This window comes from Coregonus clupeaformis, chromosome 30 (genome assembly GCF_020615455.1).
Source record: "Coregonus clupeaformis isolate EN_2021a chromosome 30, ASM2061545v1, whole genome shotgun sequence".
In the NCBI taxonomy this organism is placed as follows: Eukaryota; Metazoa; Chordata; class Actinopteri; order Salmoniformes; family Salmonidae; genus Coregonus; species Coregonus clupeaformis.
Genome location: NC_059221.1, coordinates 3,299,104 through 3,311,673, shown reverse-complemented (window position 1 = coordinate 3,311,673; position 12,570 = coordinate 3,299,104). Strand labels below are relative to the sequence as shown.

The 12,570-nt window shown below is 43.5% G+C and overlaps 1 protein-coding gene across 1 annotated transcript in view; it reads right to left on the bottom strand.

The window, feature by feature from the left end:
- LOC121545499 (oxysterol-binding protein-related protein 2-like) overlaps positions 1 to 10,769 on the bottom strand; it is a 35,438-nt gene extending 24,669 nt beyond the window's left edge. Inside the window, exon 1 of the mRNA XM_041856062.2 lies at positions 10,686 to 10,769. The gene's annotated coding sequence lies outside the window, so the exon portion shown is untranslated. The remainder of the gene's footprint in view (positions 1 to 10,685) is intronic.
- Between the last annotated feature and the right edge of the window lie 1,801 nt (positions 10,770 to 12,570).

Here is a 12,570-nt window from a genome sequence, read left to right as displayed (position 1 = left end):
TGAAGCTGAAGCGCAGCTGGGTCATGCAGCAAGACAATGATCCAAAACACACAATCAAGTCTACATGAAAATTGCTAAAAAGCAACACATTTGAAGTTTTGGAATGGCCTAGTCAAAGTCCAGACCTAATCCCAATTGAGATGTTGTGGCAGGACTTGAAACGAGCAGTTCGTGCTTGAAACCCACACGTCACTGAGTTAAAGCAGTTCTGCATGGAAGAGTGGGCCAAAATTCCTCCACAGCGACGTGAGAGACTGATCAACAACTACAGGTAGCATTTGGTTGGAGTCATTGCAGCTAAAGGTGGCACAACCAGTTATTGAGTGTGAGAGGGCAATTACTTTTTCACACAGGGGAATTGGGTGTTGCATAACTTTGTTTATGAAATAAATATGTAATTGTTGTGTTATTTGTTCACTTATGTTCCCTTTATCTAATATTAGGTTTTGGTTGAAGATCTGATAACATTTAGTTTCACAAATATGCAAAAGTAGAGAAAATTAGAAAGGGGGCAAATACTTTTTCATAGCACTGTATATATATATATAAAATAAACAGCGAGTAGCAGGGGGGTGTCATTGTAAATAGTCCAGGTGGCCATTTGATTAGTTGTTCGCAGTCTTATGGCTTGGGGTAGAAGCTGTTAAGGAGCCTTTTGGACCTAGACTTGGCGCTCCGGTACCGCTTGCCGTGCGGTAGACGAGAGAACAGTCTGACTTGGGTGACTGGAGTCTTCAACCATTTTTTGGGCCTTCCTCTGACACCGCCTAGTACATAGGTCCTGGAAGGCAGGAAGCTTGGCCCCAGTGATGTACTGGGCTGTACACACTACCCTCTGTAGCGCCTTACGGTCAAATGCCAAGCAGTTGCCATACCAGGCGGAGATGAAAAAAGTCAGGATGCTCTCGATGGTGCAGCTGTAGAAAGTTGAGGATCTGGGGACCCATGCCAAATCTAAATCAGTCTCCTGAGGGGGAAAAGGCGTTGTCGTGCCCTCTTCACGACTTTCTTGGTGTGTTTGGACCATGATAGTTTGTTGTTGATGTGGACATCAGGGAACTTTAAACTCTCGATCCGCTCCACTACAGCCCCGTCGATGGGGGCGTGTTCGGTCCTCCTTTTCCTGTAGTCCACGATCATCTCCTTTGTCTTGCTCACGTTGAGGGAGAGGTTGTTGTCATGGTACCACACTGCCAGGTCTCTGACCTCCTCCCTATCGGCTGTCTCATCATTGTCGGTGATCAGGCTTACCACCGTTGTGTCGTCAGCAAACTTAATGATGGTGCTGGAGTCGTGCTTGGCCACGCAGTCGTGGGTGAACAGGGAGTACAGGAGGGGACTAAGCACGCATCCGAGGGGCCCCCGTGTTGAGGATCAGCATGGCAGTTGTGTTGTTGCCTACCCTTTACCACATGGGGGTGGCCCGTCAGGAAGTCCAGGATCCAGTTGCAGAGGGAGGTGTTCAGTCCCAGGGTCCTTAGCTTAGTGATGAGCTTTGTGGGCACTATGGTGTTGACAGCTGAGCTGTAGTCAATGAACAGCATTCTCACATAGGTGTTCCTTTTGTCCAGGTGGGAAAGTGCAGTATGGAGTGCAATTGAGGTTGTGTCTTCTGTGGATCTGTTGGGGCGGTATGAGAATTGGAGTGGGTCTAGGGTTTCCGGGATGATGGTGCTGATGTGAGCCATGACCAGCTTTTCAAAGCACTTAATGGCTACCGACGTGAGTGCTACGGGGAGGTAGTCATTTAGGCAGGTTACCTTCGCTTCCTTGGGCACAGGGACTATGGTGGTCTGCTTGAAACATGTAGGTACAGTGGCTTGAGAAAGTATTCACCCCCCTTGGCATTTTTCCTATTTTGTTGCCTTACAATCTGGAATTTAAATGGATTTTTTGGGGGGTTTGTATCATTTGATTTACACAACATGCATACCACTTTGAAAATGCAAAATATTTTTTCTTGTGAAACAAACAAGAAATAAGACAAGAAAACAGAAAACTTGAGAGTGCATTAATATTCACCACCCCAAAGTCAATACTTTTTAGAGCCACCTTTTGCAGCAATTACAGCTGCAAGTCTCTTGGGGTATGTCTCTATAAGCTTGGCACATCTAGCCACTGGGATTTTTGCCCATTCTTCAAGGCAAAACTGCTCCAGCTCCTTCAAGTTGGATGGGTTCCGCTGGTGTACAGCAATCTTTAAGTCATACCACAGATTTTCAATTGGATTGAGGTCTGGGCTTTGACTAGGCCATTCCAAGACATTTAAATATTTTCCCTTAAACCACTTGAGTGTCGCTTTAGCAGTATGCTTAGGGTCATTGTCCTGCTGGAAGACAAATCTCTGGAAGACTGAAACAGGTTTCCCTCAAGAATTTTCCTGTATTTAGCGCCATCCATCATTCCTTCAATTCTGATCAGTTTCCCAGTCACTGCCGATGAAAAACATACCCACAGCATGATGCTGCCACCACGCTTCACTGTGGGGATGGTGTTCTCAGGGTGATGAGAGGTGTTGGGTTTGCGCCAGACATAGCGTTTTCCTTGATGGCAAAAAAGCTCAATTTTAGTCTCATCTGACCAGAGTACCTTCTTCCGTATGTTTGGGGAGTCTCCCACATGCCTTCCGGCGAACACCAAACGTGTTTGATTATTTTTTTCTTTAAGCAATGGCTTTTTTTCTGGCCACTCTTCCGTAAAGCCCAGCTCTGTGGAGTGTACGGCTTAAAGTGGTCCTATGGACAGATACTCCAATCTCCGCTGTGGAGCTTTGCAGCTCCTTCAGGGTTATCTTTGGTATCTTTGTTGCCTCTCTGATTAATGCCCTCCTTGCCTGGTTCGTGAGTTTTGGTGGGTGGCCCTCTCTTGGCAGGTTTGTTGTGGTGCCATATTCATTCCATTTTTTAATAATGGATTTAATGGTGCTCCGTGGGATGTTCAAAGTTTCAGATATTTTTTTATAACCCAACCCTGTTCTGTACTTCTCCACAACTTTGTCCCTGAACTGTTTGGAGAGCTCCTTGTTCTTCATGGTGCCGCTTGCCTGGTGGTGCCCCTTGCTTGGTGGTGTTGCAGACTCTGGAGCCTTTCTGAACTGGTGTATATATACTGAGATCATGTGACAGATCATCTGACACTTAAAGTCCACCTGTGTGCAATCTAACTAATTATGACTTTTGAAGGTAATTGGTTGCACCAGATCTTATTTAGGGGTTTTATAGCAAAGGGGGTGAATACAAATGCACGCACCACTTTTCCGTTATTTATTTTTTATACATTTTTGAAACAAGTTTTTTTTTTTTCTCACTTCACCAATTTGGACTATTTTGTGTATGTCCATTACATGAAATCTAAATAGAAATCCATTTAAATTACAGGTTGATATGCAACAAAATAGGAAATACGCCAAGGGGGATGAATACTTTTGCAAGGCACTGTATTACAGACTCGGTCAGGGAGAGGTTAAAAATGTCAATGAAGACACTTGCCAGTTGGTCCGCTCATGTTCTGAGTAAATGTCCTGGTAATCCGTCTGGCCCCGCGGCCTTGTGAATGTTGACCTGTTTAAAAGGTCTTGCTCACGTCAGCTACGGAGAGCGTGATCACACAGTCATCCGGAACAGCTGGTGCTCTCATGCATGCTTCAGTGTTGATTGCCTCGAAGCGAGCATAAAAAGGCATTTAGCCCGTCTGGTAGGCTCGCTTCACTCGGCAGCTCGCGGCTGGGTTTCCCTTTGTATTCCGTAATAGTTTGCAAGCCCTGCCACATCCGATGAGCGTCAGAGCCGGTGTAGTAGGATTCAATCTTAGTCCTGTATTGATGCTTCGCCTGTTTGATGGTTCGTCTGAGGGCACAGAGCTCCAGAGTTTCTCTGTGGAGATGGGAGAACCATCCAGAAGGGCAACCATCTCTGCAGCACTCCACAAATAGGGCCTTTACGGTTGAGTGGCCAGACAGAAGCCACTCCTCCGTAAAAGGCACATGACCAGCCCGCTTGGAGTTTACCAAAATGCACCTAAAGGACTCTCAGACCATGAAAAACAAGATTCTCTGGTCTGATGAAACCAAGATTGAACTCTTTGGATGGAATGCCAAGTGTGATGTCTGGAGGAAACCTAGCACTATCCCTACGGTGAAGCATGGTGGTGGCAGCATCATGCTGAGGGGATGTTTTTCAGCGGCAGGGACTGGGAGACTAGTCAGGATCGAGGTAAAGATGAACGGAGCAAAGTACAGAGAGATCCTTGATGAAAACCTACTTCAGAGCTCTCATGACCTCAGACTGGGTCAAAGGTTCACCTTCCAACAGGACAACGACCCTAAGCACACAGCCAAGACAACACAGGAGTGGCTTCGGGACAAGTCTCTGAATGTCTTTGAGTGGCCCAGCCAGAGCCCGGACTTGAACCCGATCGAACATCTCTGGAGAGACCTGAAAATAGCTGTCTCACTCCCCATCCAAACTGACAGAGCTTGAGAGGATCTGCAGAGCAGAATGGGAGAAACTCCAAATACAGGTGTGCCAAACTTGTAGAGTTATACTCAAGAAGAATTGAGGCTGTAACAAAGTACTGAGTAAAGGGTCTGAGTACTTATGTAAATGTGATATTTCAGGTTTTTAAAAACCTGTTTTTGCTTTGTCATTATGGGGTATTGTGTGTAGATTGATGTGAGGAAAACAACAATTTAATCAATTTCAGAATAAGGCTGTAACCTAACAAAATGTGGAAAAGGGGTCTGAATACTTTCCGAATGCACTGTATGTGTGTGTATGCGTGAGTGCATGTGTAATTACCCTTTAATGCAAGTGCACACCAGGAAGAGACCACTGTTTGGCTAAGCTGTGTTGCTGTGGCGCTCATCTGATTGCAGAGTTTGCTAAACAAATGGCCAATGGATTGATGCAAATAATCATGATGTCATTCTGCCAGGTAGGCATAGGCTACTTTGTAGTTAACATTTAATTGAGAAGGTTTTTGGGAAAGCCTTTCCATCTCTACCAGAAGAAGCTTATCATTAGCATCATCGCTAACGCTACATAAAGTGTAGACACACTCGCACCACACACTTACACAATGACAGGGTCACTGACGCATTTTGTTCATGTCTTATGATTCACTTGGGCAAATTAATGCATTTTCTATTAAGTTCAATCATTTTTTTTATATTGTTGAATTCCATTTTAAATGTCTGGATTCTGTCTGCAACGCAGATTTTATAGGGCCCTACAATTCTCACATAGAAACTTCCTTGGGAGGAAAGATGTTTGACATGCTTTTTACATTTGTTTCACAAACTATTTTTGCAAAGATCAATGATGAAAGCGGCCATTTTAGGCCCATTTTAGACCTATACATGCCTCCTGTAAGACCCTATGATCTGTGTACCGTACATGTTACAGACAACATCTCAGTGTCATTATAGACTACTCCTTATAGCAGTGGTTCTCAACTAGGGGTACTAGGACCCCTGGGGGTACTTGGCCTATCCACACAGGGTACTTGAGAAGACTCATGAGACCATAGGTAAAATGCACATGGGTGGGTACTTCAGGGGTACTCCAGGCAGAGCAAAATTCAGCTGGTGGTACAGTTACCTGTTAAGGTTGGGAACCACTGCCTTAGTGTGCTCTAACATATGGGGTATGTCTAGATTCTGAAATACACATTTTCACATTAATTTATTCAACTTTAAAACTAGGGCTGGGAATTGCCAGTGACCTCACAATACGATATTATTGCGATCCGATATTATCACGATAGTTTGGTGCCGACACGATATGTATTGCACTTCACACGATTCTATATGTATTGCGATTCGATACTGTGACTATATTGCGATTCAATGTTCCAAACATATTGCTCACCATACATCTGCTGCAGAGGGACAAGAGAGAGCCATGAGAAAACAGTCATGGAATTAAAAAGTGCTCAAAACAAATTGGCTCCCTATTATAAAAAATCTACTTTTTAGTGCTAAAAGACAATGGCCAGAGCTTACCCATGTTGCACAATGTACTGTAAATCAATAAGTCATTGTTTTAGTCAAAGTAGGATTTGGCTTCAAGTTCAAGTATGTTTTGTGAGTCTTCAGTGTCTTTTCCTATGAGATCACCTGCAAATTCTTTTCAGCCTACGTTTAGTTCCAGGGCTCGCTTTTAATTATTAGTTCTTCCTATTCGCGATTCGTCTGAGAGCCAACCCGCTTTTCTCTGTAGCCTACACTTGGGTTTCCAGTTTCCACTAGATACAACTGCCACAAAGTCAAAATTGTCTATATCGTACAAATGAATGAAAACAAAAATGAGCTTTTTGGTCCTAATTTAAGGTTAGGATTAGGCTAAGGTTAGCAGTGTGGTGAAGGTACTCCTGAGTGGCGCAGTGGTCTAAGGCACTGCATCGCAGTGCTAACTGTGCCACTAGAGATCCTGGTTCGAATCCAGGCTCTGTCGCAGCCGGCCGCGACCGGGAGACTCATGGGCGGCGCACAATTGGCCCAGCGTCGTCCAGGGTAGGGGAGGGAATGGCCGGCAGGGATGTAGCTCAGTTGATAGAGCATGGCGTTTGCAATGCCAGGGTTGTGGTTTCGATTCCCACGGGGGGCCAGTATAAAAAAAATAATAATATGTATTCACTAACTGTAAGTTGCTCTAGATAAGAGCGTCTGCTAAATGACTAAAATGTAAATGTAAGGCAAAGGGTGGCTACTTTGAAGAATCTAAAATATATAGATTTGTTTAACACTTTTCTGGTTACTACATGATTCCATATGTGTTATTTCATAGTTTTGATGTCTTTACTATTATTCTACAATGTAGAAAACAGTAAAAATAAAGAAAAACCCTGGAATGAGTAGGTGTCCCCAAACTTTTGACTGGTACTGTACACTGAGTATACCAAACATTAGGAACACCTACCTAATATTGAGTTGATTGATATATAGCTAGCTAACTTGCTGAAATAACAGAGAGAACGAAGAATATAGCTATTTGACCACGTCTGCGTGCATATCCAAATATTAATGAAGTCTGGAAACCGACACGGTTTCACCGGAATTATCAAACGGCAAGAGTCAGACAAACGTCAACCCTCATAACGTCAACAGCTCATACAGGCACGGTTACCTGAGATTCATCTCTTGACAGGTAGGCTGGTAGTCTTAACTGAAATGGTGCTCACATACAGTGGGGAGAACAAGTATTTGATACACTGCCGATTTTGCAGGTTTTCCTACTTACAAAGCATGTGGAGGTCTGTAATTTTTATCATAGGTACACTTCAACTGTGAGAGATGGAATCTAAAACAAAAATCCAGACAGTCACATTGTATGATTTTTAAGTAATTAATTTGCATTTTATTGCATGACATAAGTATTTGATACATCAGAAAAGCAGAACTTCATATTTGGTACAGAAACCTTTGTTTGCAATTACAGAGATCATACGTTTCCTGTAGGTCTTGACCAGGTTTGCACACACTGCAGCAGGGATTTTGGCCCACTCCTCCATACAGACCTTCTCCAGATCCTTCAGGTTTCGGGGCTGTCGCTGGGCAATACGGACTTTCAGCTCCCTCCAAAGATTTTCTATTGGGTTCAGGTCTGGAGACTGGCTAGGCCACTCCAGGACCTTGAGATGCTTCTTACGGAGCCACTCCTTAGTTGCCCTGGCTGTGTGTTTCGGGTCGTTGTCATGCTGGAAGACCCAGCCATGACCCATCTTCAATACTCTTACTGAGGAAAGGAGGTTGTTGGCCAAGATCTCGCGATACATGGCCCCATCCATCCTCCCCTCAATACGGTGCAGTCGTCCTGTCCCCTTTGCAGAAAAGCATCCCCAAAGAATGATGTTTCCACCTTCATGCTTCACGGTTGGGATGGTGTTCTTGGGGTTGTACTCATCCTTCTTCTTCCTCCAAACACAGCGAGTGGAGTTTAGACCAAAAAGCTCTATTTTTGTTTCATCAGACCAATTGACCTTCTCCCATTCCTCCTCTGGATCATCCAGATGGTCATTGGCAAACTTCAGACGGGCCTGGACATGTGCTGGCTTGAGCAGGGGGACCTTGCGTGCGCTGCAGGATTTTAAACCATGACGGCGTAGTGTGTTACTAATGGTTTTCTTTGAGACTGTGGTCCCAGCTCTCTTCAGGTCATTGACCAGGTCCTGCCATGAAGTTCTGGGCTGATCCCTCACCTTCCTCATGATCATTGATGCCCCACGAGGTGAGATCTTGTATGGAGCCCCAGACCGAGGGTGATTGACTGTCATCTTGAACTTCTTCCATTTTCTAATAATTGCGCCAACAGTTGTTGCCTTCTCACCAAGCTGCTTGCCTATTGTCCTGTAGCCCATCCCAGCCTTGTGCAGGTCTACAATTTTATCCCTGATGTCCTTACACAGCTCTCTGGTCTTAGCCATTGTGGAGAGGTTGGAGTCTGTTTGATTGAGTGTGTGGACAGGTGTCTTTTATACAGGTAACGAGTTCAAACAGGTGCAGTAAATACAGGTAATGAGTGGAGAACAGGAGGGCTTCTTAAAGAAAAACTAACAGGTCTGTGAGAGCCGGAATTCTTACTGGTTGGTAGGTGATCAAATACATATGTCATGCAATAAAATGCAAATGAATTACTTAAAAATCATACAATGTGATTTTCTGGATTTTTGTTTTAGATTCCGTCTCTCACAGTTGAAGTGTACCTATAATAAAAATTACAGACCTCTACATGCTTTGTAAGTAGGAAAACCTGCAAAATCAGCAGTGTATCAAATACTTGTTCTCCCCACTGTAACTTTCATTAGCTGGCTATGGTTAACATCCTAGCTAGTTATTTGTTATTATTGCTCTGCTACACGTGGAAATCACCATAACTTTCAACCCCAAATTCCTGAATATGTATGTATTAGCAGCCTGTGTCAGTCTTCGAGGTGGAACCTAAACAAGAATTTCCACTCTAGGACAGGAATTACTCGAAATAGGTGCAGCAACTTCCTCTGAGGTGGACCTTTAATATGAATATCTCAAAACGACCCTTTTGATTTAGCTTATTTTAAGACACATTGAATTTCCAGAGTTAACTCTCTGGTACTTATAATGATATGACCCATTTTATACATAGAAATTGACATTGTAGGTCGTTAATCAAGAGAAAGGGAGAAAGCCAGGCTAATCTCTGAATAAATGCCATTGACAGCTGTAGTGGGGAAAGGTTACCGTGTCTACAAAAGTTAATCTACATGGAGATGATAGAGAATGGGAGAGATTTATAGCGTAAGCGATGAGTCAACCTTGGAAAAGGACATCTGGTAGAAGAGTAAATCATAGTGAGACAGGATAGAGAAAACACACAGTGGGTTAATAAAGGTAGGTACTAATAGTGGGGCACAGGGCCATGGGTTTACATTGCTCCGGGTGTAGTAAATTCTAGGAAATGTGGGGCTTTATCTGGTACTCTGTGATTCAAACTGTAACTGACAAAAGTAAGCACCACCAACACACATCACGATTGTGACAACATTGACAACGTATTAAAGACAAGCATTGCAGAGTTGCTACGTTACGCCCTGGTGTCCCTCAGGGAAGCCTTGAGGAATGGAACCTTAAAACCTTTTGACACTGATAATGAGGCAACCAAAGGCAGGGCAAGACACTGCTGCAGGTGACTGCAGATACACACCCACTCTAACTAGAGTGAGTCAGCACGATGCAGCGTCACCTGAAACCTGGGAGAACAGTCACAAACGCACTCTACTACTCAGGAGGATCCTGCCCCAAAACTTGTCATGCTGAGTGCTGACACACCTTGGGCCTCTGAGGATTGTGTAAGTATGAGAGATGCTTGGGTTGAAATGGATGCTGCTAATTGACTGGTATGGGCAATTACAGTCCTGACTGGGTTGCCAGGAGAAAGTCACCTTACGCAGCCTATCCCCATGGGGATTTATCGGTCAACAAAGTTTCATCTTTACTCTAATTGTGTATCATGTAAATGGAGGGGGATTCACACTACATCTGTAGCACTCGCCATTGCTTGATTTCTGTCCAGATGCTGGTACTTCAAATAACATGAAGCTGCCTAGTGTCACAGTGGCCCATTTCCAGCCTCAAAGACACAGACAGAGGTTAACAGCGGTCAGAATAACATTCCCATACTGTGTTATCTTCTAAGGTTAGCTGATGGAGCAGATAGCAGCTCGGTTGTAGCCAGGGATGGAAGTGAAAGTAAATACATTTTATAGTTCAAACCTAGATTAGCTTGTTAGCTAACTAGGCATGGGACTAGACATACTGTAGTAGGAAATTAGCTAGTTAGCGTAGGAGGGAGAGCCATTAGCTAGTTATGTTGTATGTTACAGTAACTAGTTAGTAAGTAACGTTATAAAATCGATTAGCTGGCTAGGGAGTTAACATTACATCATTGCGACAATAACCTTGATAACACTGAATTGACTTGCTAAATCAAACAAATTATGGAAGTGTTGTCTCACTTTACCTAGAAAGTTAGCTAACTAACATTAGCTAGTCCCGAGAGCTCGTAGAGAAAAGCTTATTAGCTAACAAGGGCTGCTAGCCTAGCTAGCTAGTATCAAAACAAAGATGAAGCAAAAGTTTGCGCTTCTTCACATTAGATTCCATGCACAAAACTCACAGAACTGTCACATATAGTGTTATATAATTACTGTACCTGAAGATTTGGGACACCTGGTGACGCATGACTTAATTTGACAGGACAGGGTGACCAAACGCTCCGTGTGAATTGACACAGAAGCTGAAGTGCTTCGCCACAGGGGCGGTCTAATTGACAAGCCAACCGGCCAATCGGGTATCCGTGAATGGACAGCGTGATCCACACAAACACATGCTGACAGGCTGGCTGGAGGGAGAACAGCGTGTACAACTACTGTAAATAACATGACATACAGTACTCAGTATTAGGATACAAAAATATGTTTTATCCATATTAGGGATAAGATGAATGCCAAAATATCGAATTACTATCAAAGTGATATCTGACCCAACAAGGACAGAGGAAATCATTAATGATTTTGGAAAATAGTCCTAGGCCTACTTGGTCGTTGTTCTTACCACACCCCCTTGTTGTTTTTCATTTTGATCATTTATATCTGAAATCTCCTAATCGCATGGCATTACTACACAACATCAACAGCCAACACTTTCTGTCTGCTCTCATGGACACTGCCAAAGCCAGGTGCACAAGCATCTCTGAATGAAGGCTCAGAATCATCCAACAACATCACTCTGGAGAATGGTCATTGTTGGTTGTATTGAAGTTGATAATTATTTACTGATGATGCTGATGATGATGAGAGAAAACGATGGGACTGTAGTAGAGACACCTCATCTACAAATATGTCAAACTGTGTTCTAAAGTGAATGATATCACATTGACAAACAATTTTAGACACATTAGGCAATCAAATACAGCAGCTGACAGGGAGACTATTTTTCATCCCCAGTCTACCTACCTCCAGCATGTCCTGTACCAAAGATAAAGCTGGGAGGGATGGGAGTAGATCTATAGCAGTTATCAGGAGGCAGTGCATTATTAATGAGGAATAGGTTTGGCTGCCATGTATTATTCTGCTCATCAATAATGGAGGCAGCAGTGACTGATACACCCACCTGTCCTCAGATCGTCATAAAGCCATGACTACTGGCTGCTGCCATGACCTGCAGTGACCCTGTCACAAATATGCACTCATTGCAGATTATTGTGTGTCCTGTAGTGTGTGTGTGTGTGTGTGTGTGTGTGTTTCAGATCCGAGAGAGACACAAGAGGAGCAGGGAGAGAGAGCATAACAATCAACTTCGATCATTCGCTGAGAGCAGATGAGATGTTGGGTGGATCAGACAGGTTCTTGGCCCACTTGTGTTGCATAAGTCTGATGATTTGATGAGTGAGGGAGTTATTTTCTCCATTCAAGCACTGCCCAGTTCTGAGCTCTTCAATAAAACACAGACCTGTTTGTCTACCCACACCCTCCTGAAAACCAGGGAGAATGTATTAATACTTTAACCACAGGCAAACAATCCGTCGCTCTGCACAGAGAGAGCACATAATTATGGCCGTTGTGGAAGCGGCATCGCTTGAAGCGGCATCATCAGAGAGAGTCATTCATTCAGCATTATGTACGGTAATTACACAGAGATAACCAGTGCTGGAGAAGGCCACAGACTAGTTTTATTTAAGTGCTTCAGAGAAAAATATTTATTCTTTCTCTCTTGGCATATCACAACTATGGCTCCAAAACTATTTTATTTTTGTGGAATTTGGATTGAACAAGAAGGCTTTGAGCGTAGGAAATATTGAAATTAATGTGCCAAATATTTTATAATCAGATAGGCTTTTCACAAATTACTTATCACAGACTTGTTGTTCTGTGAGGATATGTTGTTTACTTCAAGGAGTAGACATATTCATTGTTTCAGGGGGTAGTCATATGCATTGCTAGTTCTTGCAGACACCCTGATTTGCAATGTCCTTACTGGCTGTTCCTCATATTCCCACTAGATGGAGATAGAGAACTGTGATACATTTTCTTGATCTT